General features: G+C 39.6%; 1 protein-coding gene across 2 annotated transcripts in view; it reads left to right on the top strand.

Moving 5' to 3' along the window:
• The window catches only part of DERA (deoxyribose-phosphate aldolase), a 143,296-nt gene that overhangs the window by 36,153 nt on the left and 80,442 nt on the right, over positions 1-26,701 (top strand). The window lies entirely within an intron of this gene.

The raw sequence follows: 26,701 nt of genomic DNA, 5'->3' as shown, positions 1-26,701 counted from the left end.
TTAAAAAAGTATGCTGGGTTTTATCGAATGCTTTTTCTGCATCTATTGAGAGGATCATATGGTCTTTGTTTTTGCTTCTGTTAATACGGTGGATAATGTTTATGGACTTGCGTATGTTAAACCAGCCTTGCATCCCTGGGATGAAACCTACTTGATCATGATGTATGACTTTTTTTTGATGATAAGCTGTAATCTATTGGCTAGGGTTTTGTTGAGAATTTTTGCATCTATATTCATGAGTGAAATTGGTTTGAAGTTCTCCTTTTTAGTTGGGTCTTTTCCTGGTTTTGGTATCAGGGTGATGTTTGCTTCATAGAACGTGTTGGGGAAGATTCCTTCCTCCTTAATTTTTTGGAATAATTTCTGCAGTATGGGAATAAGCTCTTCTTCGAAGGTTTGATACAATTCTGTTGTGAAGCCATCCAGACCAGGGCATTATTTGGTTGGGAGATTTTTTTTTATTTTTTATTTTTATTTTTTGTAGAGACAGAGTCTCACTTTACCGCCCTCAGTACAGTGCCATGACGTCACAGGACTCACAGCAACCTCCAGCTGTAGGGCTTCCATGATTCTCCTGCCTCAGCCTCCCGAGCAGTTGGGACTACAGGTGCCCGCCACAACGCCCAGCTATTTTTTTGTTGCAGTTCGGCTGGGGCAGGGTTTGAACTCCCCACCCTTGGTATATGGGGCCAGTGTTTATTGTCTCTTTGATCTCAGTGCTTGACATTGGTCTGTTTAGGAGATCTATTTCTTCTTGTCTAAGGCTAGGGAGAGGGTGTGATTCCAAATATTGATCTATTTCCTTCACATTGTCAAATTTCTGGGCATAGAGTTTCTGGTAGTTATTAGAGATAATCCCTTGTATCTCTGTGGCATCAGTTGTTATTTCCCCTTTATCATTTCTGATTGAGGTTACTAGAGATTTTACTTTTCTATTTCTAGTTAGTCTGGCCAAAGGTTTATCTATTTTATTTATTTTTTCAGAAAACCAACTCCTTGGTTCAGTGCCCATTGCACAGTGGTTATAGCGCCAGCCACATACACCGAGGCCGGTGGGCTTGAACCCGGCCTGGGCCAGCTAAATAGCAATGACAACCGCAACAAAAAATAGCCAGGCATTGTGGTGGGAGCCTGTAGTCCCAGTTACTTGGGAGGCTGAGACAAGAAAATCGCTTAAGCCCAAGAGTTTGAGATTCCTGTGAGCTGTGACGCCATGGCACTCTACCAGGGTGACAAAATGAGTGTCTGTCTAAAAAAAAAACAAACAAACCCGACTCCTTGTTTCATTAATTTTCTGAATGATTCTTTTGTTTTCAATTTAATTAATCTCTGATTTAATTTTGGATATTTCTTTTCTTTGGCTGGGTTTAAGCTTAGATTGTTGTTCTTTTTCCAATTCCATAAGATGGCTTGAGAGTTTGTTAGTGCACTCTCTTTCTGTTTTTGAAATGTAGGCATCTAAAGCAATAAATTTTCCTCTCCGGACTGCTTTTCCTGTATCCCACAGGTTTTGGTAGCCTGTATCTTCATTGTTGTTATGTTCAAGGAAGTTAATGATTTCCTTTTTTATATCTTCTGCACCCAACTGTCATTCAACAGAAGGTTGTTTAATTTCCATGCCTTTGTGTGGGGTTGAACATTTTTGTTGGAGTTGAGTTCCACTTTTAGTGCCTTGTGGTCTGAGAAGATGCAAGGTAAAATTTCAATTCTTTCGATTCTGTTGAGGTTTGTTTTGTGTCCTAGAATATGATCAATTTTGGAGAATGTTCCATGGGGAGATGAGAAGAATGTATATTCTTTATCTTTGGGATGGAGTGTTCTATATGCGTCTGTCAAGCACAGTTGTTCTAGGGTCTCATTTAAGTCCCTTATATCTTTGTTTAATTTCTTTTTAGAGGATCTGTCCAGCTCTGTGAGAGGAGTGTTAACGCCTCCTGTTATTATGGTGTTACAGGATATCAAATTGCTCAGACTGAGTAAGGTCTGTTTCAAGAAACTGGGAGCATTTAAGTTGGGTGCATAAATATTTAGAATTGAAATGTCTTCTTCTTGTATTTTTCTCTTGACCAATATGATGTGACCATCTTTATCTTTTTTGACTTCAGTTGGTTTAAATCTACATGTATCTGAAAATAAAATTGCAACCCCTCTTTTCTTCTGAATTCTGTTTGCCTGAAAAATTGTCTTCCAACCCTTAACTCTGAGTTTTAATTTGTCTTTTGAGGCTAGGTGTGTTTCCTGCAGACAGCAAATGGGTGGCTTGTGTTTTTTAATCCAATCAGCCAGTCTATGCCTCTTCAGTGGGGAATTCAAGCTATTAACGTTTTTTTTTTTGTTTTTTTTTTTTTGTAGAGACAGAGTCTCACTTTATGGCCCTGGGTAGAGTGCCATGGCATCACACAGCTCACAGCAACCTCCAACTCCTGGGCTTAAGCGATTCTCTTGCCTCAGCCTCCCAAGTAGCTGGGACTACAGGCGCCCACCACAACGCCCAGCTATTTTTTGGTTGCAGTTCAGCCGGGGCCAGGTTTGAACCCACCACCCTCGGTATATGGGGCCGGCGCCTTACTGACTGAGCCACAGGTGCCGCCCCAAGCTATTAACGTTTATTGAGATAATTAATAAGTGTGGTAGCATTCTATTCATCCTATTTTGTGAAAGTCATTTCTTAGTTTTGTCTTTTTTTTTTTTTTTTTTTTTGGTGTGGTTTTTTTGGTCGGGGCTGGGTTTGAACCCACCATCTGCAGCATATGGGACCGGTACCCTACTCCTTGAGCCATAGGCGCCACCCAGTTTTTTCTTTTGTATCATTGTAGAAGCTAGGTTCTGTCCTTTAATTTCTGGGTGCTTGCTTTGCTGGTGGTCTGTTGTGATGGTCAGTGTGTAGAACAGGTTGAAGTATTTCCTGTAGAGCTTGTCTGGTTATGGCAAATTTCCTTAATGTTTGCATATCAGTAAAAGATTTGATTTCTGTCAATTTTAAAGTTTGGCATAGCAGGATAGAATTCTGGGCTGGAAAGTGTTCTGTTTAAGTAGATTAAAGATAGATGATCATTGTCTTTTGGCTTGAAAAGTTTCATTAGAGAAGTCCGTGGTCACCCTGATGGATTTGCCCCTGTAGATCAACTGGCACTTACTCCTGGCAGCTTGCAGAATCTTTTCTTTTGTCGTGACTTTGGACAGGATCATCACAATGTGTCTTGGAGAAGCTCTATTAGAGTTGAGGCGACCTGGGGTCCAATATCTCTCTGAAAGGAATATGTCAGAATCTTTGGTGATATTTGGGAAATTTTCATTTATTATATTCTCTAGTATGGCTTCCATTCCTCTGGGGAATTCTTCTTGGATACTGATAACTCATATGTTTGAATGTTTCATAAAGTCCCATAATTCTGTCAGTGAACATTCTACTTTCTCTCTTCTTTTCTGCCTCTTTAACTATCTGAGATATTTCAAGAGCTTTGTCCTCTACCTCTCAGATTCTTTCTTCTTCTTGGTCTAATCTGTTGTTGATACTTTTTTCTATTGCATCTTTAAGTTTCCTAATTGACTGCTTCAATTCCTTCAGCTCTGCTATATCCTTTCTACATTCTTCATATCATTAATCTCTTATTCGATTCTTTTTTTAGATTTCCTTTTGGTTATTTTTCATTTTCTCAGCAATTTCCTTCATTATTTTTTGGTTATTTCCCACTTTCTCAGCAATTTCCTTCATTGTTTTCATCATCTGTATTTTAAATTCCCTTTCTGTCATTTCTAACATTTCCTTATAGGTGGAATCCTCTGCAGTAGCTACCTCATGATCTCTTTGGGGGATTGCTCTAGACTGTTTTTTCATGTTGCCAGGATTTTTCTTCTGATTCTTCCTCATGAATGTTTTCTTTTATCTGTTTCTTTTCCCTAATTTTCCTTTCACTTCTTCTTGCTCTTTAAGTTACTGTGCCTGTGGCGTAGTGTTTTGCTGAGTCCTTTTGGTACAGGACCAGAAGGATGAGAAGATTGAAGAGCAGAAGGAAAAACAGATTTAAAAAAAAGAAAAAGAAAAAAGAGAAAAAGAGAGGGGGTGAGTAAAAGGGAATATTGACAAAAAGAAGAAAGCCACAGAAAGAGGGAGACAGGAGTAATACAGGTATTCAGTAGGGTACTTTGACACAACCATAAAAAAACCCCAACCTCTGGGGGTGCTGTGTTGGCAATTCCCATGAGGTGAGCAGCTCTTTGCAATCCTGTTCAGATACAGTATCCTACCTCCACCAAGTAGAAAGAAAAGACAAAAATATTATAAATCAAACCAAACCGAACAAACAAAAAACCTTATGGGATAAAATTGGGGGGAAAACCAAATAATATGGGCAGAGACACTAGCAAAAATGAAGTTCTAATTGTTAATGAAGGCAACAAAGGAAAATTATTTTTATTTATTTTTATTTTATTAAATCATAGATGTGTACATTAATGTGATCATGGGGCACCAAACACTGTTTTTTTAGACCATTTGACACATTTTCATCACACTGGTTAACATGGCCTTTCTGGCATTTTCTTAGTTATTGTGTTAAGACATTTATATTCTACATTTCCTAAGTTACACATGTACCCTTGTAAGATGCACCGCAGGTATAATCCCACCAATCACCCTCCCTCCGCCCATCCTCCCTCTCACCTCCCCTTCCTCTCCCCTTTCCCCATATTCTTAGGTTATAACTGGGTTATAGCTTTCATATGAAAGCCATAAATTAGTTTCATAGTAGGGCTGAGTACATTGGATACTTTTTCTTCTAGTCTTGAGATACTTTACTAAGAAGAATATGTTCTAGCTCTGTCCATGTAAACATGAAAGAGGTAAAGTCTCCATCTTTTTTTAAGGCTGCATAATATTCCATGGTGTACATATACCACAATTTATTAATCCATTCGTGGATCGATGGGCACTTGGGCTTTTTCCATGACTTAGCAATTATGAATTGGGCTGCAATAAACATTCTGGTACAAATATCTTTGTTATGATGTGATTTTTGGTCTTCTGGGTATATGCCTAGTAGAGGAATTATAGGATTAAATGGCACATCTATTTTTAGATCTCTAAGTGTTCTCCAAACATCTTTCCAAAAGGAATGTATTAATTTGCATTCCCACCAGCAGTGTAGAAGTGTTCCCTATTTCTCCACATCCACGCCAACATCCTTGGTCTTGGGATTTTGTGATATGGGCTAATCTTACTGGAGTTAGATGGTATCTCTAGGTGTTTTGATTTGCATTTCTCTGATGATTAAAGATGATGAACATTTTTTCATGTGTCTGTAGGCCGTGCACCTGTCTTCTTCAGAGAAATTTCTCTTCAATTCCCTTGCCCAGCCTGTGATGGGATCACTTGTTCTTTTCTTGCTTATATGTTTGAGTTCTCTGTGGATTCTGGTTATTAAACCTTTGTCAGAGACATAACCTGCAAATATCTTCTCCCATTCTGAGGACTGTGTGCTTTCTTTACTTGCTGTGTTCTTGGCTGTGCAGAAGCTTTTTAGTTTGATCAGTTAAACTCCCAAATATTTCATCTTCTTTGGCACTACTGTGAATGGAATAGAATCCTTCACTGTTTTTTCAGCTTGACTATTGTTGGTATATATAAAGGCTACCGATTTATAGATATTGATTTTGTAAACTGAGACGCTGCTGTATTCCTTGATCACTTCTGAGAGTTTTGTAGTAGAATCCCTGGTGTTTTCCAGATATACAATCATATCATCTGCGAAGAGCAATAGTTTGATCTCTTCTGACCCTATATGGATACCCTTGATCACCTTTTCTTCCCTAATTGCGATGGCTAAAACTTCCATTACAATGTTAAAGAGCAGTGGAGACAATGGGCAGCCTTGTCTATTTCCTGATCTGAGTGGAAATGATTGCAATTTAACTCCATTCAATATGATATTGGCTGTGGGTTTGCTGTAGATGGTCTCTATCAGTTTAAGAAATGTCCCTTCTATACCAATTTTCTTAAGTGTTCGGAAAATGAAGTGATGCTGGATATTATCAAAAGCTTTTTCTGCATCAATTGAGAGAATCATATGGTCTTTGTTTTTTAATTTGTTTGTGTGCTGATTTATACCTATAGATTTACGTATATTGAACCAGCCTTGAGACCCTGGGATAAAACCAACTTGGTCATGATGTATAATTTGTTTGATGTGTTGCTGGATTCTGTTTATTAGGATCTTGTTGAATATTTTTGCATCTATATTCATTAGTGATATTGGTCTATAATTTTCTTTTCTTATAGGGTCCTTTCCTGGTTTGGGGATCAGGATGATGTTTACTTCATAGATCGTGTTGGGTAGTCTTCCTTCTTTTTCTATAGTTTGCAACAGGTTGAGTAATATAGGTACTAGTTCCTCTTTAAAGGTTTGGTAGAATTCTGACGTGAAGCCTTCTGGTTCTGGGCTTTTCTTTTTAGGGAGATTTCATATGGTTGATGCTATTTCAGAACTTGATATTGGCCTGTTCTACATTTCCACTTGATTTCTGGCTAAGTCTTGGAAGGTGACGTGCTTCCAAGTATTGGTCAATTTCCTTCAGATTTTCATATTTCTGAGAATAAAGTTTCTTGTAATATTCATTAAGGGTTTTTTGAATTTCTGAGGAGTCTGTTGTTATTTCATCTGTCATTTCTGATTGATGAAATTAGAGATTTTTCTCTTTTTTTCCTGGTTAGGTTAGCAAAGGTTTATGTATTTTATTGACCTTTTCAAAAAACCAACTTTTTGATTTATTGATCTGTTGTATAATTCCTTATTTTTCAATTTCATTTAATTCTACTCTAATTTTGGTTATTTCTTTTCTTCTACTAGGTTTGGGGTTGGAATGTTCTTCCTTTTCCAGTTGCTTGAGATGTCCCATTAAGTTGTTAACTTCCTCTCTTTCCGTTCTCTTGAGGAAGGCTTGCAGTGCTATAAATTTCCCTCTTAGGATTGCCTTTGTGGTATCTCGGAGGTTCTGAGAATTCGTGTCTTCGTTGTTGTTTTGTTCCAAAAATTTGGCAATTTCCTTCTTAATCTCTTCTCTGACCCAGCTATCATTCAGCATAAGGTTATTTAACTTCCATGTTTTTTTGTGATTATGCAGATTCCTGTTGTTATTGTGTTCAACTTTTATTCCATGGTGGTCCAAGAAGATGCATGGAATAATTTCTGTTACTTTAAATTTACTGAGATTAGACTTGTGACCTAAGATGTGATCGATTTTTGGAGTATGTTCCATGGGCTGATGAGAAGTATGTGTATTCAGTTTTGTTGGGATGAAATGTTCTGTAAATGTCTGGTAAATGTAAATGTTGGATGGTTGGGTTTAAATCTAAAATTTCTTTGCTCAGCTTCTTATTGGAGTATCTATCTAACACTGCCAAAGGATTGTTGAAATCTCCAACTATTATAGAGCTGGAGGAAATCATATTGCTCATGTCTGTTAGAGTTTCTTTTATAAATTGAGATGCATTCTGGTTGGATGCATAAATATGAATAATTGAAATCTCATCATATTGAGTATTACCCTTAACAAATATGAAGTGTCCATCCTTATCCTTCCTTATTTTGGTTGGTTTAAAGCCTATTGCATCTGCGAATAGGATTGCAACATCTGCTTTTTTCTGCTTTCCATTTGCCTGGAGTATAGATGACCATCCCTTCACCTTGAGTCTATATTTGTCTTTTAATGTAAGATGCAACTCTTGTATGCAGCAGATATCTGGCTTGAGTTTTTGTATCCAGTCAGCCAACTGTGCCTCTTAAGAGGACAATTTAAACCATTCGCATTAATTGAGAATATTGATAAGCCTTTAGAGAGTCCGGTGGACATTTTTAATCCTTTTGCAACTGTGGAAGTTGGAGTTTGATCAAAAGTTTCTGAGTGAGTTTACTTTTGTGGTGGAGGATTGGGCTGGTCATTATGGAAGATAGGTCTGAGAATATCCTGAAGAGCTGGTTTGGGTGTGGCAAATTTCTTCAACATATGAATGTCATTAAAGTATTGAATTTCTGCATCATAAATGAAACTCAGTTTAGCTGGATCCAGGATCTGGGGTTGAAAGTTATTTTGTTTTAGGAGATTAAAAGTTGATGACCACCCTCTTCGGGCTTGAAAAGTTTCAGCAGAGAGATCTGCAGTTATTCTAATATTCTTCCCTTTGTAGGTAATGGATTTCTTACGTTTGGCTGCTTTCAGAATCTTCTCCTTCATATTAACTTTAGTGAAGTTAATTATGATATGCCTGGTGGATGTCTTATTCGGGTTGAGTTGTGCTAGGGTCCTGAAACTTTCTGCACTCTGAATTTCAGAATCTCTTGGCATTTCTGGATCATTTTCTTTCATAATTTCATGGAGAAGGGCCTCTGTGCCTTGTGAAGCCACTTCATCACTTTTAGGGATTACAATGAGGCAGATATTAACCTTCTTCGAATTATTAATCTGTTTTATAATTCTTTTGTTTTCAATTTCATTTAATTCTGCTCTAATTTTGGTCATTTCTTTTCTTCTACTGGGTTTGGGGTTTGAATGTTCTTCCTTTTCCAGTTGCTTGAGATGTCCCATTAAGTTGTTAACGTCCTTTCTTTCCGTTCTCTTGAGGAAGGCTTGCAGTGCTATAAATTTCCCTCTTAGGACTGTCTTTGCGGTATCCCAGAGGTTCTGATAATTCATGTCTTCATTGTCGTTTTGTTCCAAAAATTTAGCAATTTCCTTCTTAATCTCATTTCTGACCCAGCTATCATTCAGCATAAGTTTATTTAACTTCCATGTTTTTGTATGAGTATGCATGTTCTTGTTGTTACTGAGTTCAGCTTTTATTCCACGGTGGTCCGAGAAGATGCATGGAATAATTTCTATTCCTTTAAATTTACTGAGGTCGGACTTGTGACCTAAGATGTGATCAATTTTGGAGTATGTTTTGTGGGCTGATGAGAAGTATCTTTATTCAGTTTTGTTGGGATGAAATGTTCTATAGATGTCTGCTAAGTCCAGATGTTGGATGGTTAGGTTTAAATCTAAAATTTCTTTGCTCAGCTTCTTATTGGAGGATCTACCCAACACTGCCAAAGCAGTGTTGACATCTCTGACTGTTATGGAGCTGGAGGAAATCAAGTTGCTCATGTCCGTTAGAGTTTCTCTTATAAATTGAGGCGCATTCTGGTTGGGTGCATAAATATTAATAATTGAAATCTCATCATATTGAGTATTACCCTTAACAAATATGGAGTGACCATTCTTATCCTTCCTTACTTTTGGTGGTTTAAAGCCCATTGAGTCTGCAAATAGAATTGCAATGCCTGCTTTTTTCTGGCTACCATTTGTCTGAAATATGGATGACCATCCTTTGACCCTGAGTCTATATTTATCTTTTAAGGTAAAATGTGACTCTTGTATGCAGCAAATATCTGGCCTAAGTTTTTGTATCCAGTCAGCTAACCTGTGCCTCTTTAGAGGACAGTTTAAGCCATTCACATTAATGGAGAATATTGATAAGTCTGGCAAAATCTGGGGTATCGAATTTTTGAAAGTCCAGTGGACACTTTTAATCTTTTCGCCACTGTGGAAGTTGGAGTTTGTTCAGAAGTTTCTGAGTGAGTTTGTTTTTGTGGTAGAGGATTGGGCTGGTTATTATGGACTATAGGTCTGAAAATATACTGAAGAGCTGGTTTGGTTATGGCAAATTTCTTCAACATATGAATGTCATTAAAGTATTTAATTTCTCCATCATAAATGAAACTCAGTTTAGCTGGGTACAGGATCCGGGGTTGAAAGTTATTTTGTTTTAGGTGATTAAAAGTCGATGACCACCCTCTTCTGGCTTGAAAAGTTTCAGCAGAGAGATCTGCAGTCATTCAAATATTCTTCCCTTTGTAGGTAATGGATTTCTTATGTCTGGGTGCTTTCTGAATTTTCTCTTTCATATTAACACTAGTGAAGTTAATTATGATATCCCTGGTGGATGTCTTATTCAGATTGAGTCATGCTGGGGTTCTGCTATCTGAATTTCAGAATCTCTTGACATGTCTCGAAAATTCTCTTTCATAATTTCATGGAGTAGGGCCTCTGTTCCTTGCGAGGCCACTTCATCACTTTCAGGGATTCCAATGAGGCAGATATTAGCCTTCTTCGAATTATCCCAGAGCTGAGAGAATGATCTGTTTTTGCTCTCCATTTCTCTTCCTCTTTGAGAGTTTTGGAGTGTTCAAAGGCTTTGTCTTCAATGTCAGAAATCCTTTCTTCTGCTTGCTCCACTCTGTTACTGAGGGAATTCTACTGTATTTTTCAGATCTTTGAGGGCTGCAAATTCTTGCTTCAGTGCATCAGAATCTTTGGTGGTTTTGTCTTTGAATTCGTTAAATTGTTGAAACACGTACAGTGCTACGGCCTGAGATACTGAGGATCTGTTTGGTGTGGTGAGGCTAAGTGGCTCTGTCTTGTTTTCAGCTGGTCTCTGTCCGACCCTAGTCAAACAGTTACTCTGGGTTGAAGTCTCAGCTGTGGCAAAATACCAGCAATTACGTCAACTCTCCTCCCACAGGTAGCAATTGGAAAAGGAAAATCAAACCTTCCTTCGATCACTCACCCACTTGGATAGTCCTCGGTCGATTGACTCAGTTCAAAGGTCTAAATCAATTGTCTCATTCAGCACCTGTCTCAGGTGGGAGAGTTTAAACAGTCTCTGGCAACTGGATCGCAGGGGTCTGGTGACAACTCAAATATGACTTGCTCTGGTGCTCCGTGAAGTCAGGAGGACCAAGCCAGCAAATAGATTAGTCTGGGAAGGTTGATGCCTCCTTCCCCACCTTGTACCTCTGTCACACCCAGTCACTGATAACCCTGCAGTGTGGTGACCCAGTTGCTTCCAATGAGCAGATACTCCAGGGGTTTGCACCTGCCTGAATCACAAGGAAGTCTGTGTCTGCTCAGCCAGGTTGCTGCTCTCTGCCTCTATCCACCAGGGGCAGGTGAGACTTGACAACCTCAGGCGCTTGATGGAGGCTGGGGGGTGTTCACTCAGTTCCAGCACTGCCCCTGATTGATTTTACTGACAGAACAGAACAACTTTGCGGGAATTTGTTTCTGTCCCTGCTAAATTCCCCTGCAGAAGAGAAGCTGTTTTGAGTTCTCAGCACCTGTGCCTCAGGCCCTGTCTGTGCTGCTGTATGGTCTCAGCTGTTTGTATTCACAGCACAGTTACCTGTCAGATCCAGCCTCTCCCTGCCCTCCTTTGTTTAAGCTGATGGTCCCCTGGGGGCTGGGTGCGTCTTAGGCTCAGTAAAGCGGTCTTCTGGGTCGGCCCCGCCCTGGAAATCTTCCAGCTCTGTGCGTGCATTTCCCAGTCCTCTTGCTCCACCCAGGCCGGTTCTGCCTCAGGCAAACCCTTTACTCATGGGGCCTGAGTTTCTGTCCCATATCTGTTCCGCAGTGGTTGCCACCTGAGAAGATGCCCAGCCTCCTCTGGTTGCCCAGAGAGACAGGGGGTGTGACTATGGAATATCCGGGGTTGAGCCCTATTGTTGCCAAAAATGGCTGCTGCTCTGTGCCTCGGGGCACCGCTGCTCCAGTGTGCTTCCCTCTCAGCCAGCCATCCTCTCCTCACTCCTGTGCTGCAGAATCAGCACTGACCAGCAGTCTAGGCCCTGTCCACATCCCTCGAGAAATCACCCAAGAATGTGACAGGCCTCCAGACCTCAGAGTGAGAGTGGAGGGGATTGCTGGGAGCTCAGAATTGCAGGTAGAGAATATATTCAGTTTTATACAGGTTTATGCCTGGCAGGAAAGCGCCATGGCACCCTAGTAGGGGAGATAGGTCCAGTTTTTAGAGTGTCTCTCCCATGGAGTATAGTGGGAGGACCTTTGATCTCTGCTCATTTGTTTGTGGGGCACTCCAAGCCATTCTCATGGAGGAGGGGACTCCTGTCCATTTGGTGATGGATTTTGTACCTTTTGTTTGTATCCTTGGGGTTGCAGCTCGCCTCAGCGGGGTTGATGTGCATTCTTTGACCTTTTCTCTTGGTGCAGCTCTAATCCACCAGGTTACTTGCTAAATTTCTATCCTTTAACCCTCCTTCTGGATGGGAGCTTCTGTGGAAAGCTGTCTTTAGTCAGCCATCTTGTGTTTGTCCCCTCGGAAAATTATATTTAAACTAGAAAAATGAAGAAAGAAGAAAATGAAAAAAAAAATCTAGAGAGAAAATTTTGAAATTAAGAAAACCGAAACAAACCCAAAACTATGCTATATCTATATCTTGCTGAATATTGTCTGGGCAATAGGTGATCTTCTGGGGTGTGAGATGTTAATCACAATGCTGATACAGCTGTATGAGATGGAGATTGGAGGCCTCTGCTGATTTCTCAAATTCTGCAGTGTTGACAGTCTAAATCCCTCCTCAGCCCGCTTAAAAGACATTTTTAACTGTTAACCATGGCTAACCAGAAGCTTTCCCAGGAAAGTACTTGTTGCTGGATCTCTGCTGAAGTGGCTGCCTGCTTACCCAGTGTGCCAAAACCAGTCTCACTCTATGCCTCTAAGGGCCAAGGTTGTAAGGCAGTCCTGTTGCTGCCAAACACTGAAATGTCTGCTCTTCTGCTGTATCTCAGTCCCCACCTTTGGGCTGCTCAGTCACTAGATTATGCACCCAAGGTCTCCCAGCCTGATCCTCACTCTGTGACCCTGAGGGTGGAGCCTGCAGGGGCAGTTCTCCCACAGTGGCTGTGTGGGCGGCCCACAGCTAAAGAATATTAGCTCTAATATGGCTCAGCGGTTCACTCCAGGGTTCTAGACAACACTTAAGGTCATCTGCACTCTTGTCCAAGCTCTCCAAAGGTAGTTGAACCCAGTGCCCCAGTCCAAAAAAACAAAATAGCCCGCAGATAAGGCCTTTTCTATCTGCAGTCTTGCTGCTGCTATAGTTACAGCTGCGGGCGGCCTCCCACCAAACAATTGCACTTGCCAGTTCTCCACTGCTTTTGTCCTCCTCATGGGGTCCAGAAGTCTCTCGCTGTCTCCCTGTGTCCCCAAAGGGATGTTTCTGGGCAGATCCCATCAGCCAGAGATGCCTGGAGTCTTCTCTCCCCAGTCTCCCCACGCCCGATTGCAAAGAAGCTGTTACTTGGCCACCATCTTGCTCCTCTCCTCCTTCAATATAATTTTTAAAAAGAAATTTAGTCTGCATATTTTATACAGTATATAGACCCCCACCCCCCACAGAATAAAGTGTACTAGTCTCAAATGGATAGGCTGGTTTGTACATATCTACAAGGAGCTTTCAGTGTAATTTGATTTATACATTTTTATTAGTATAGTGTTAAATATTTACATTTTAAAGTTTGGGAATTTTATACTTTCTGAAGCAATTTGCTACTGTAATCTTTTTATATTCATTTCTATGTGTTATTTATTGCTGTGTAATAAATTACTCCAAAACCTAGTGGCCTAAAACTATAGTAAGTGGTTTTTTTATCATACCATTTCTCTGGGTCAAAAATTGGAGAGTGGCTTAGCTGAGTGGCTCTGGCTTATGGACTCTTGTGAGGTCACAGTCAAGTTACTAGTCCAGGCAGCAGTCACCTGAAGGGTTGACTGGGGCTGGAGGAACTATTTCTAAAGTAGCTCACCCTCATGTTTGGCAGCTTAGTGCTGGGAACTTGTGAGAGGCTTCTGCTCTTTGCCACGTGGACATCCCCCTAGGGCTGCTTGCGTGTCCTTAGGACATAGCACCTGGCTTTCCCCACAGTGATCTAAGATGGTAAGGCAAAAACCACAATGTGTTGGAAGTCACACACTCATACTTCCATAGTATCTTATTGGTCACGTGGATCAGCCCTATGCACTATGGAAGGGGCACAAATACCAGAGGGGAGAGTCATGGGGGTCGTTTTGGAGGCTGGCTAGCACACTTTCCCTTATTTATGCTGTTTATTTTCATTCGCCTTAGTAGGTCGTTTCTTCTCATTACTAAAGATTTTAAGCATTCAGAATAATAGAACTCATATAAAGAACAATCATAATAGCAATCATGACTTAACACTTGTTAACAATTACTGTTAGTGTCAGTTTTTCCTGCAATATCTTAGTTTATAGATATCATGACATTTCATTCATAAACATAAAAAGGTTTGCCCCTTTAATAAAGACGTTTTCTTACAATACCATAATGTCATTGTCACAGTAACCAAATTTGAAATAATTCCATGATATCATCTAATATTGAGTCTATATTTAAATTTCCTCATTTCCCCCCAAATCCATTTTATAGCTACTTTGTTCAAGCCAGTATCTAAATAAGGACCCAGTCATGTTCAGTTGTTACATTTGTCCCCTTTAATCAAGAGTAGAATCCCCTTTTTAATGTCATGAGTTTGATGATATTGGGTTATCTAACCTGTAGAATGTCTTACCTTCTGGCTTTATCTGATTATTTCCTCATGATGTTATTTAACTTACTTCTCCATTTTCTGTATTTCCTTTATTTTGGAAGTTATATCTAAAAGTTGATTAGATTCAGATTAAAGAGTTCTGGTAAGAGTACTTCATAAGTGATGTGGTGCATAATAAGTGTCCGGTTATTCCATGTTAAGTAATACTAGTTTCGATCATTTGTTTAAGGAGATTGCAGCCACATCTGATAATCATATAGTTCACTCCCCCGCCTTGACCTGCGCGGCATGTATGAGTTGATACTCTCACATCACGTGAACACCTATTTGCCTTTGAACTTTTCACCCATTATGTTTCACTCCTATGACTAATGTTTGCTTATATCAATTATTTCATTAAGGGTTGCAAAATAATGTAGTTTGCTTTAATTTGATTCTTTACATTGTTAAATCACACATTTTCTTCTCTCTTCTCCTTTGGTACTAAGACTTAACTCTACAATCTTTGCTTTTTTTGAATCCTTTTCCCTTGCCCCCCAGATGTCCCTTTCTTCATACATTTTCTTATCAAATAGTTGTCATTAAATGAATCTTGGTTAAGCAAATGGCTATGGTACTACTTTTGTTCTGGTGTTTCAAGGCTTCCTCAGACTTTAAGCTTTCTTTTTAATTAAGTTATGTGTTTTCATCATTGATTCATCAAGTATTTATAGATCACTTGCTATGTATGGGTTAAGGAGAGTGATGGGGAGCTGGACTTGGGGTTGTGGAAATTTGATGTATTAATGAAGTTGTCTAAATCCCTTTGCTATGGGGAAGCTTTAGTCTCTTGTTAGCAACATCTGAGTAGACAATTCAACAACCACAACATACCTACTAGTTTATGTGCCAGTGCCTGATATATAGTAAACATCTAAATTTTTGTAGATGGCAGTAAGAGTGGTAATATTGCTCTGTTAAACTTCATTGAGGCTCTGTTAAACTTCACTATGGAAGACTTAGTGATTGAGCAGCTAAGGAAAGTTGCTTAGAAGTGACATTGAATTGGATATTTGATAGAGTAACTTAGCATACAAACTAGATACATATGACAGTAAAAGGGGGGGCACTAAAAATACATAAAAATATACAGTTAAAATTACAGAGTGGCCATAAAGTTCATTAAATTGCCCATGAACTTTATAGCCACCCTGTATTTGTTGATTGACAAATTGCTTTTATTTTATTTGTTGATCTTCTTTTTAAGAGAAAATATTTCCATTTAAACAAAATTTATTCTAAAATGAAAAGATATTCATATACATTAAAGCCAAAAAAGTATTCACATTAATTATCTTGGCATTATAAAACAATATAAGTTGAATTATTACTCTGCTTTAATTAGCTTCTCAGCTGTATCAGTCTCTAATATGTCAAAGTTACATTTTATGTTTATTAAATTTAAAATTCTTGACAGCTTCCATTGATTCTTATCCATGGAACATATTTTTAATTGAGAAAATATGGTAAGCTTAGCACATTCTGTAACTGGAGGATATTCTCAATTTTCTTTTTTTTTTTTTATTGAAATGTAGAATAATTTTTTTTAGACAGAGTATCACTTTGTTACTCTGGGTAGACTGCTGTGGCGTCACAGCTCACAGCAACCTCTAACTCTTGGGCTTAGGCGATTCTCTTGCCTCAGCCTCCCAAGTAGCTGGGACTACAGGCACCTGCCACAATGCCAGCTATTTTTTGTTGCATTTGTCATTATTCTTTAGCTGGCCCAGGCTGGGTTTGAACCCGCCAGCCTGGGTGTATGTGGCTGGTGCTGTACCCACTGTGCTATGGGCACCAAGCCTGAAATGCAGAATATTTTACCACAAATAGTTCACAGCTAATATATTGTTGCCTCCATTCTGAGGCACAAGAATAAATATTTTTATAAGACAAAGCTTGTCAATTAAGATGTCTTTATCATTCCTTTGCATGCTTTGCTAAATGTAAATACTTTAAAATTAGAGGCCTTCTCAGTTTCATTTCTTTCCAGTATAAAACATAAACTTCTTCAATTTAAAATAAGAGCTTGTGGTAGCTAGTCTCCAAGGATGGACCAGATCTCTGGTATCGATGCCCTGGTGTAGCCCCCTACTGCAGCAACTCTGGGCTGGTCTGTGACTCACAGTGATAGAATGTGGTAGAACTGATGATCTGAAAACTGCTTTTATGCTTTTGGGAACTCTGAGCTGCCTTTGAAGGAATTTAGCTACCTTTTTGGAGAAGGCAGTTGGAGAGGTTCTGGGACTACCTGGACAGAGAGAAGGAGACCTAAGTGTCCCAGCACAGCCCAGTCTTCCAGCCACCCCCTCCCTCTAAGACACCAGACATATCAGTGAAATCACTGTGCATTTCCAGCCCTAGTTTCCATCTGATTGCAGACAGCAACACAGATCTTAAGTGTGAGCAGCAGCACAACCACTCAGCTGAGCCCCTGTCAACCTGTCAGGGGAATAAAAACATGGTTGTTTCGTGGTGGTTGGTTATGCAACAATAGATAGTCAAAACAAGTAAGTTGAGACAGTCCAAAGTGCAACTTAAGGATTTTAAAATTAATTTCTCTACATGAGTTGAAATCTCATCATTTAATTTGTTCAATTCCATTCTTTTGTAGAGAAAGAATTCAGTGTTTTTCTCTTGGCAATACTGGCATCAATTATTGTCAGCCCTAATTGTAGTTCACTAAAAGTTTCAAAAAGCAGAGGCTTTTGATGTTTTATTTAATATATTATTTTTAAAAAAGATTTTCAACTGATTTTGAAAAAAGAAAATGAAGTCAACATTTATAACTCTTATTTAGAAGATAGGTTGAGACCAGCAGACATCAGCTTAGATCGACTGACACATGAGTTCTTGCCAGTTGGATGTTTATAGTATTAAAGTGATGATGACCTGTAAAGAGAGAGAGAGTGCATATTGCCATGAAGGTGTATTTACTTTTACTTTAACATCTGTTTTCTCACATCATCTCAGATCAAGTAGTTCATTTATTCGATGTGTATATAAAATATTTAAAATTTGACAACCACAGTTTGTACTTTAATTCTTAGACTATGGAATCTTATTTGGATGAAATTATAAATTATGTATCAACCACAATGAGATCCATTGCTTCAGTCATATTTCTGCTCCATAAGTTTCTTAATTTAATAAGAACATTCATTTTATCTTGATACTATACTTCAACAAAATTTGTATCCATGTTATCACTGCAGAATTTAATAATTATAAGTTCCATGTAACCTTGTTAACTGAATTTATAATGGCAGTCAAACTAATGTCAGATGTGTTACCTTCAACAGATTTCCAAACATTTTCTTTGATTTGATAAAATCAAATTTAAAAAAACAGTCCAAGGGCGGCGCCTGTAGCTCAGTGAGTAGGGCGCCAGCCCCATATACTGAGGTTGGTGGGTTCAAATCTGGCCCCGGCCAAACTGCAACAAAAAAAATAGCCAGGCGTTGTGGCGGGCATCTGTAATCCCAGCTACTTGGGAGGCTGAGGCAAGAGAATCGCCTAAGCCTAAGAGCTGGAGGTTGCTGTGAGCAGTGTGATGCCATGGCACTCTACCAAGCAAGGGTGGCAAAGTGAAACTCTGTCTCAAAAAAAAAAAAGAAGTCCAATATTTGTATTAATTTATCTGATTTTATGTTTGGAGTATCTGTGATTCTGATATTAAACTGATATTTTCTAGTACTTTGTGAACTTCTGCTAATGAAGCCAACAACTTAATGACTACTCCTTTACTTCTTATCCATGCACTAGAAATTTGGATGTAAAAGTGAATAATATTTAGAAAGGTCACTTAAGTAGTCATTTACCTAATTGTAGGTTATGCTTCAGCGTTTTATGTAGTTGTTATCTTCTGAGGATGAGTTAAATTGCCACCTTTGAGCCTAGGCTTCTTAACATAACTGGTAATTTTTAAGTAGATTCTGATGCTTTTTAGCAGATTTAGGTCATCTTGTAGTTGGCGATCTCTTTGGTTTCCATGGCATGTGGTAGGTGTTGAAAAACATTTTGTGCAAATTATATATAATCAATTTTCCTGAGAGATGGGAGGGAATTCAGAATTAAAAATTCATTAAAGACACATTTTTTGAGGTTATTGTTGCTGGTCAGTTTGTTGTTGTTGTTCTCTTGTTTTATAGAATTAAAAAGCCTGATCCAAAGTAAATACAGGCAGGGCTCAATGGCTCAAGGCTATAATCCTAGTACTCTGTGAGGCCAAGGCCAGTGAATTGCTTGAGCTCAGGAGTTTGAGACCAGTGTGAGCAAGGGCAAGACTCAGTCTCTACTAAAAATAGAGACTATAATCCCAGCTGCTCAGTAGGCTGAGGCAGGACGATCATTTGAACCCAGGAGTTTGAGGTTATAGTGAGCCAGGCTGATACCATGGCACCTCCACCCAGGGGTACAGAGTGAGACTCTGTCTCAAAAAAGAAAACAAAACTCAAAAGAAATACAGTTGAACCTTTGTAAGTTGACCATCCAGGGGACGAAGGGACTATAACAAACTGGTCTATACAAGAAGGGGGTCAACATAAGGAAATAGGTCTGCTGTACTGATCTGTACATCAGTTGCATTGCTGGTCTATGAAAATTGGGTCAATTTAAGGAGGTGGTCAGTGTGGGAAGATGGTCACTGTGGAGGTTCTACTATAGTTTTAGATATCCAGAGTATATTTTCAGTCTTCTTTCTGCACTGTGCAGGGGGTCTAGAGAATTGATTTCCCACATATATTGAATGTTCATCTAACCTCCAGTAGGGACTCATTCATTCTACTGATTGGTGCATTTATCTCCCTTGCATGCCTGGGCTCAGGCTGGGGTGCAACTGGCTTCTGTATCGAATGGCTACAGAGACACAGCAGCATTAAATACTCCCAAGACTGATCGGATTTAGCTGTTTCTAGGCAGAAGTATTTTGAGTACCCTCAGTGATCGTGAATGCCCAGCATGCTGAGAGTGCTAATTTTGTTATGATGTGGAAGGGTAGGGAAAAGAGTCAAGTCATGGTCTTTCTTTCAGCGTGAATCACTTGGTAACGTAATTCTATTCACTGCACCCGCCTCTTACATGCTGTGAGACATTCCTGGAGACCTTGGCAGAAGCTGGAGTCCACCAAAGCCATCCTGATTTATTTTGACTTTGCTAAGAAATTAAATATGCTGGACAAGCGCTAACATAGATGGACTGGGCCTGTGGTGGGCACCTCAGGAAGAGGTGGTCACTCTAGGGAGGATCAACAGCTTAGCACTTGGACTATATTTGGAGGAGCTGTGGAATTCTGCTCCGGCAGTCACTTAGAGCATGGAGTGGTTGGGGAGAGGGGACAGAAAGCTCAGCCCTGATAGTTCTAATCTGTGAACCCTTCAACACAGAGAATAATCTGAGACTATTTAGGGGTGGTGAACTGAGGAAGCTCTTCCTTAAATTTTGTGCTTTGGGAATGTCAACTTTTGTTTGACTTTTCACTCTCTAGTTAGGAATAGTAGCATCAGAGATCGAGTCGCCCTCATCTGTTTGAAGGCAAATTTTAAAGACAGTATAGAAATGCTGTGGTCGGTGGACTGATGACCATGACCCTGTCTCTGCCTCAACCTCACCAGTGTCTTGCAGGGCCCACCTCTAAAAGACCATCTCGTACCTGAATCTTCTTCCATGGTGAAAAAATTTATTAAGGACCTTTCAAGCCTCGGCCACACCTCATGATATGCAGTGTATTTTATATGGCCACATAGTACGTGCCTATATACGCAGAAATGAAATGGAACTTCCATAAATGACCCTTACAGGTACAGGTATTACATGCTGTGTACTCTGAGTATTTTCTACCCTCTGTTTGTTCTTTTTTTTTTTTTTTTAAATCCTGCTTGCAACTGACAAAATTGATTTCATGACATATCCATGGGTTATAACCCTTATTTTGGAAAACATTTTATTATATGATCTGGCCCTTCCCTTCCTCTCTGACTTTATCTCTATCCCTCCCCTACCTGGTCTTGTTCCCCTCTGATGCACTGGGTCCCTCTGGGTTGCCTTAGATGTTACTTGTTCCCTCTTACCTTAAGGACCAAGTATGTGCCCTTCTTTCTGCCTAGAATGCTGTTTTCCTGGGTGACTGCCTCATTGCACGCTTGGGGCTCTGCTGAAATGTTTTCTTATCCCACTGTCCTGGCCCAGGCCCATCCTGCATCGTGGCTTATCCTGTGTGACTTTCACTGCAGTCTATGTATATTATATAATATCTTCAATAGATATTTATGCAGTGTGTTTATATTCTCTTTTCATTAGAAGAAACTCTGAGAGTAAGGATTTCATTTTTTCATTCATTGCGGAAGCCTTAGAGTATAGGGCAGTGCCTGGCATTATGTACTCATTATGTACCATTATGAGTAATGGGTACTCATTATCTATTAGTTGAATGAAAGAATGTAATTCAGAGGCTGGGAACTGTGGCTCACTCCTATAATAGCACTCTGGGAGACTAAAGCAATTGGACTGCTTGAGCTTACAGTTCGAGATTAGCCTGAGGAATAGCATGACCTCATGTCTATTAAAAATGAAAAACTGAAGCAAGAGGATCACTTGAGCCCAAGAGTTTGAGGTTGCTGTAAGCTATGACGCCACAGCACTCTACCCATGGCAACAGAGTGAGACTCTGTCTCAAAAAAAAAAAAAAAAGAATGTAATTCATAGCATTACATTTATCAAATTCCCTGAGACCTTTTTAGTGCCTTATCTGTCTCAGATCTTAAGTTCCCTAGAGACTCTATAAGCAAGCCTGGAGTCATTTGGTATAGGAATTCCAGAGTCCTGTGTACCTTGGACTAGAGGGGAATGCAGACCCTGGGATAGTCTGCACCCTTGGCCATATAGACTCCCCATGCGAGGGGAAGGGGACAGCCCCCAGTGGGCCAGAGCAGGCTCTAAAGTAGTAATTTTCAACTGTGCTCTGGGACACAGGTGTGCCTTGAAAAACTTTAAAGATATTTAATTATTTTAGAAAGAAGGTCAAAGCCCTGTAAATATATTCCTTTTTTTTTTTTACTCTTTTTTGATCAACATAAATTAAGTATGCCACAGAAGTTTTATTATAAAGTATGCTGTGATATAAAAAAAGGTTGAAAAACACTGCCGTAAAGTATGAGCCCATCTTCCCAGATGTATTGGTTTTATATATGTATAGGAGTAATGTAATAGGGAGGTTCTAGTGCATAGCCTGTGGTGCTAACCTTTTCTGGATCTTTTCTGTGGGGATAGTGAAAGGACATTCTTACATTATCATTTCTGCCTGACGCTGTACAACGCGTCAGGCTGGATTTTTGGAAGAGCTCATTGGCCAAAGATTGGTCATGAAGGGTTTGGAGCAGTGATAGTGCTCCAAGGAGATGTTGTGTAGTGCTGGTGCCTGGACCACAGTGTCATCTGCCTTACCGGCTGACCTGCTGCAGTCTGCCTCTCCTTCTGTCTGTAATGCACGCTGCTGCTGGCAATTCCTTCTCATTCAAGACTTCAGTTTATATATTTTTTCCAGCTTAATAAGGTAATATGTAGAAATTTTTAAGTATTATGGGCATACATGTAACATAGGAAAGTGGAAATCTCACATAATCCTACCTCTGAAGAGAAATACTTCTTTCAATTTGGAATATTGTCTTCATTTTTTTCCACATATGCCAATAGATGTGTGTTTTATATTGTTTTTGTTTCTGTATACATTTTTAATTAGAAAGTCATACCACTATGCAGATTACTTATTTTTACTGAGAAACATATCATAATCAGATTTCCATGGCAGTACATACTGATGGAGCTCATGCTTTTAATGGTTGAATTATGTTCTATATTATGGATATGTTTTGAATTATTATACTAGGCATAGATCTGGTGTCCTGTGCAACAGCACTACCATAAATATCTTTTCAGATTTGGATTTGTATACTTATTTAAGTATTTTGATGGAACATATTCTGTATGCTGATTTTTAGAAAAATCCTTCTTTAACTCTGTTGTATCCTTGTTTGGAAATCTTCAGGGACTCCAGATCACCTACAGCATAAAGTCTAGACTAGTGCTGCCTTACAGAAACAATGTGAGACACGGAGTAATTGTGAATTTTCTAGTGTATGTATTACATAAAGTAAAAAGAAAGATGTGAAAATACGAGCTCAGACTATCTTCTACTGTGTTGACATGTTTTGAAAGAGAGTTGTAACCCTTTTCGCTTTGAATGCAAGACAGAAACCACAGCCAGGAGGAAGGGTATGAGCAGTGAACAGATGAGACTGGTAGAGGCAACAAATTAGGAGACCGAGCTGGCCTTCAGCTTGGTGCCAGCAAGCAGTTTTTCAGAGCACATAGTAAACTTATTAGTCAACTAGACTTGGATTGATATCCTGAAGAATAGTCTGCTAGGTGAGTGTATGTGGGATGAGATTGGGGCAGAGTGGCAGTGGGGAAATGTGTCATTATAGCAAGGCTCTCTTGGCTATGGCAATATATGTTGTCAGGTTATTGACGTCTTGGTTTCTAGAACATCTGTTTGGATTCTAAGGATTAGACTTAAGCAATTGGAAGAGTTGGCTAATGCCCAGTGGGTCGCAACAATGCCCTAGGATTTTCACCTGTGTTTGTTGGATTCTAGACTTTGGGAAGAAGACTAATTCTAGATCCCACCTGCTGATAAGACTGGGCCTTTTGGGATAGTCTCAGTTTGGGTTGGGAAAGGTGAAGTTCAGTCTGATCATTTGTATAAATTGATTGTCTTATGGGCTTGGTTGTATCGGGCACGTATTGACATTTAGAATCTTTTTTTCTAGCCAACCTAACCCTTTTCAAGGGAAAAGTTGAAAGACCAGACATGATCAAGTGATACTTTATTAATTTCAACATCTGAAATAATAAATTCACCATGATGAAAGGCACAAAAGCATTTACTGAGTAATTCTATCTTTTTTTTTTTCTCGAGACAGAGTCTCACTATGTCACCCTCAGTAGAGTGCTGTGTCACAGCTCACAGCAACCTTAAACTCTTGGCCTTAAGCAATTCTCTTGCCTCAGCCTCCCAACTGGCTGGAACTGCAGGTGCCCACCACAAGGCCCAGGCATTTTTTTGTTGCAGTTGTTATTGTTGCTTTAGCAGGCCCAGGCCAGGTTCAAACCCTCCAGCCTCAGTGTATGTGGCCGGCGCCCTACCCACTGAGCTATGGGCACTGCACCCCCCACCCCCATCCTTTTTTTTTGGTATAGAGTCTCACTGTGTCTCCCCTGCATAGAGTGCCATGATGTCATAGTTGACAGCAACCTCAAACTCTTGGGCTCAAGTGATTTCCTTTTCTTAGCCTCCCAAGTAGCTGAAGCAACAGGCTCCCGCCACAATGCCTAGCTAGTTTTTTCTATTTTTAGTAGAGACAGGGTCTGCTTTTGCTCAGCCTGGTCTTGAACTCCTGAGCTCAAGTGATCCTCCCACTTCAGCCTCCCAGAGTGCTAGGATTGTAGGTGTGAGCTGCCTTTAGGGGCCTTGAGCAACTGTTTTTGTGCTTGACACCTACACATATGGGAGGGAGTGGCTGATCCTTGAGAGGTTATAAATTAGTATTAAAAATGATACAGCAGTAATAGACAATTAGGTGATACAATAATTATTCTCAGTAATATACTGTTATTAAAATATATTATTACTTATCAGTGAATGACTACTTAGAAGATAACACTTGGAAACAAATTTGGGTAGTCTAGTTAAATATAAAAACCCACAAGGAATCAAGAAAAACCAAGGGAAGTTTAATCTCTCTCATTTTCCCCCAATTTTTTTTTTTTTATGTGGGGGGAGTTCTCTAATAAGGCATCATGATTTATTTTGGTCCACTGGAAATAAAGGTAAAATCAAAACACAAGATGTGCCTCTTTTCATAGGGTTATTACTTGGTATTACATATTTTAGGAACATTATGAAAAATACAGGAATATATGTAAAAATACAAACAGAAGTGATAGAAAGGCTAAACAGATTTGCAGGGAAAAGGATCTCTGTCTCCACTGAGACTCAAACAGGAAAATAATAATAATAAATTGTGAGGAAAGCATTTGAGAACAAATTTTTAACCAACAGAAGGGCCTGAAAGCCACCAAAGAGACATGGTAAGAAATGGTAGGATTTTCTTCTTTGGAGAGTTTTAGGAAAAAAAATCATTACTGTCTTTCAGTCATGGCTTCATGGCTGTTCTCCCCGAAGGCATGTATACTTGAAACCTTTCCTGACCCCATAAGAAGATTCTATGGTTCTGATGAGATTGTGTGCATTAGAACCACTTCTCCTGGAGGGGAGACGCTAAAGAGTACTTGAATAAAGTATTAAAAATTATGAAGGACATAACAAAGGCCAATCAGTTCTTTCTTTTCCCCAGACCCCATAATGTGAGAACAAGGGTTACTGGATGAAATTAAAGAGTAGCAAATTAAGTGCTAATAAAATGAGATAGTCACTTACATAATTCATTGCCATGGGAGGTCACAAAAGCAAACTTTGTGGCTAGGTTAAATATGGGGCTGGATGATTTTATGGCTGCTAATGATATTTTTAGCAGGTGTGGCTGTTATTGTGAGAGAAGTAGTCCTATTACATTCTCCAATAGATGGTTTTCAAGGACCTCTGGCAAGTGATGTCCGAGAAGTATGAGAGCAGGCCTTGCAGTTCCTACCCTTTGGTGGAAATTGTGCTAAAAATTGGTTTTTAAGGTGAATGTCCTCAAACATCTCATTCATGCTTCAGTCCCAACTTTTATTTTGGAGATCCAAAAGTCCTCTCTAATCAGAAGCAATTAAAAAAGAATTGCCCAGAATTAGATCATTTCTGGTCTTTGGGAAACAGCCTATTTGTTGAATGGCACCCACGTGTCAGGTATTTTGCATGGAGTCTTTAACATCTGTTGGAGCTATGAACATTTAGACACATCAGTGCCATTCTTACTGAAGGGGTCTGCACCAAAAGTAGACTGCAAGGTTGCATGGACGCACAAAGAAGCGTAGCAGTGTCTCAACCTGTGAGGTTCCAGGGAGGCTCGCAGAGAAAGTGACATTTGAATTGAGTCTTAAAGGGGAAGCAGAAGTTCACTCTACGGGACAGGTAAGGAAGGAAATTCCTAGGTGAAGGAACAAACAGAGTGCACAGGTCCAGAGACAGAACATGACATGATGTATCAGGGACTGGCCAGTAGTTTGGGAAGGCTGTCCCTGGAGTTGGGGCCAGGGAGAGGATGGGCACATGGAGGATGAGGATGCCAGATGGTGAAAGGTCTTGGTTTGCCTGAGACCTTCCCAGCAGAGTACTAGTGTTTCCAATGGTGGCAATGGTGGAGGGTATGGATCAGACAGAAGGGGAATGTCATCTGACCCCTTCAGGCCTCTCCCCAGCGAGTGAAAGGCCTTCTTTTTGATCACTCAATAGTTACTTGGTGGTGAGCTTGATAGTTCATGCAACCTATGCTTCACTCATTTTTCCTATCTGCTTGAAATAATATTGATCATGAACCTAATCACTATTAAGAGTCTCCCCTATGTTTGGACAGAGGGAGGTTCTTATAGGTCTTACATAAATGGGGTTGAGTCTAATGTGTCTGTCTGATTTGATTCCCTTGGGCTCTACTAGAACAAAATCAGTCTCAAAGAAGAGGCTTCATTAGCCTGACCCCACACTCCCACTTTCTCTGTGAAGTTGGCTCAGCAAGGAAGCAGGAAAACATACAATGTCTTTTAGGAGCAGGAGCAGATGGATGGAAATGTTAAAAATCTGTTTTGTTAAGTGATTTCAGCTAAGAAAATAATTTAATTAGAGAGGAAAAAAGCAGCAAAACTCTATTCCTTCTTCATTGATATTTAAATAAGAATATCATTTTAATCACTTTGGAATCTCACTTAAAATTTCTACACCATTAATATGTTATTGATACCTTTAAGAAGCATCAAATGGAAATGAGAGAAAGAATGTCTTTTAGAAGCATTTGTTTTCTTGGTGGTCTTACCTTTGTGGTGAATGCAAATACTTTATTATTATTTGTATTATTACAGGATACAGTATGTGGTCAGCAGTTTCTCCCATTACATTAAAAAGAGTTGTGCAATTGGAACAATTTTCTAATGGGGAGCCTTTTCCACAGCCATCTTTTAAGATGTTCTGCAAAAACATGGAGTTGCCAGAGAGGTGTAGAAAAGAGCTTAGTTACAAAAGGAAAATGTGTACATGCCTAATTTGCTGTGAGGCCAC

This window comes from Nycticebus coucang, chromosome 12 (assembly GCF_027406575.1).
Source record: "Nycticebus coucang isolate mNycCou1 chromosome 12, mNycCou1.pri, whole genome shotgun sequence".
Classification (NCBI taxonomy): Eukaryota; Metazoa; Chordata; class Mammalia; order Primates; family Lorisidae; genus Nycticebus; species Nycticebus coucang.
The sequence above is the reverse complement of the archived record's forward strand: the minus strand, read 5'-3'. Positions and strand labels throughout refer to the sequence as shown.